The following is a 1,660-nucleotide window of genomic DNA, read 5'->3' as shown; positions in this document are numbered from 1 at the left end:
TTCCTGCTTTCTGACTGCGTGGCTTTGGGCAAGTCACTTAACATCTCTGAGTCAGTTTCTTCATCTGGAAAAGAGGGTTAATCACGGTATCCCTTCCTCTCAGGACATAGGAGGCTTTGGTTACAATAGAACTGGTGCACTGCCTGGGCGATACCCTGCCCTGTGGGTTGTTACTGTTCCCGCGGTGTTCACAGCAACTCCGTCCTTGCTGACAGTGGGAAGCTGCAGACCCTTCCAGCAGGCTTTTTTGTTTGTTTCTTTTTTGCCTTGGGGGCTTGTGTTTGCCAGAGACAGAAAGAGGGAGAGTGAGCAATCCCTGCCTCCCCCCAGGGAGAATGGTCACACTGCAATGCCATCTCTTCCAATCTCTTCTCAGGATTTGGGCATATGCGCATGTACAAACACCTGGCATGTTTTGCAAACTGCAAACTGCAGGGTCTGGGACTCAAACTGTGGAGCAGGCCATGTGGGATCCAGTGCCTTAACCACCACGCCACCTACTGGCCCTGAGCAGTTTCTGAACCATTGGACTGTTACGATCTGGAGCCTGATCATTTTTTTAAAAAATATTTTTTATTTCCATTTGTTCATAATAGGGCACACGAGAGAGAGAGGAGGGAGAGAGAGAGAGGCCTTCTTCACAAGGTCTGGTCATGCTATGACCCTCTCTTCCTCCAGTCCTCCAGCACGTCAGATCCTGGTCACTTGTGCATGTGCCCACGGTGTTCCAGGCTGACCAGGCTGGGGATTCAAACCATGGCCACCATGAGAGATCCAGCTACTTTCTCTCTCTCTGTCCTCCCCACCCCCCCATAGGGACTATGCGCTCACTGGAGAGATACAAAGAGAGAGAGTGAGAAGGTGAGAACTCATCCCCCAGGGGGAATGGCCACACCACAATCCCTTCTCCTCCATTCTTTTCTTTGGATTTTGGACACACACACACCATGATTTTCAAGTTGCCAGGTCTGGGACTCAAACCACAGTTGGCCTGTGGGAGTCCAGCGCCTTAGCCACCACATTGTCTGCTGGCCCCCAGCTTCTCTTGAGCAGCTATCCCTGCTGTGTCACAAAGGAGCCTGCTAACTGTCTATTGTGGGGCTGGTCGGTGCCCCCAGGGTGTTTAGCAGGACCTAGGCTTCCATTCATTATGTGCCAGTGGTAGCACCGCCCCCCAACACGTCACCACATTTTGTCAAATGTCCCCTAAGGGGCAAAATCACCCTGGCCATAGACCCACTGCCTTAGGGAAAGTGAGATGCCCCCCCCGGGGGGGGGGCATCCTCAGCACCTCATTTCCTCGGCCCCATGAACCCTCCATCAGCTTGTCTCGTCATCCCTGCTGGTCCAGAGCCTGTTCATTTTAACCTGTCACTTTTTGTGTCCAAAGATGGCTTTCCTGACTCATTCTCTCTGGGTAAGGTGGGACCTTTGGGGGTGCCAGGTGACCTGCTCACCTCTGGGCTGTTGTCACGTGTCTCCTCCCTCCTCCCCATAGGACCTGCAGATAATCAAGATCCTGGTGACGAAGCTGCCTTAGGCATCCCGGAGAGCCTCAGCCTTCGTACTTAGGTTGCAGTTATTAATATTATGACTTAATTTCCTGTTGTATTTTTCCATTTCAGCTGCAGCTGCTTCCCCCCCCCCGGCCCCCGCCCCC

At 52.8% G+C, this 1,660-nt stretch overlaps 1 protein-coding gene across 2 annotated transcripts in view; it reads right to left on the bottom strand.

The window, feature by feature from the left end:
* NLRC5 (NLR family CARD domain containing 5) overlaps window positions 1–1,660 on the bottom strand; it is a 108,278-nt gene that overhangs the window by 33,891 nt on the left and 72,727 nt on the right. The gene's annotated exons all lie outside the window — the stretch shown is intronic.

This window comes from Tupaia chinensis, unplaced genomic scaffold, assembly GCF_000334495.1.
Source record: "Tupaia chinensis unplaced genomic scaffold, TupChi_1.0 Scaffold000235_1, whole genome shotgun sequence".
NCBI lineage: Eukaryota > Metazoa > Chordata > Mammalia > Scandentia > Tupaiidae > Tupaia > Tupaia belangeri.
Note: the sequence above shows the minus strand (reverse complement) of the source record. Positions and strands in the feature narration are given on the sequence as shown.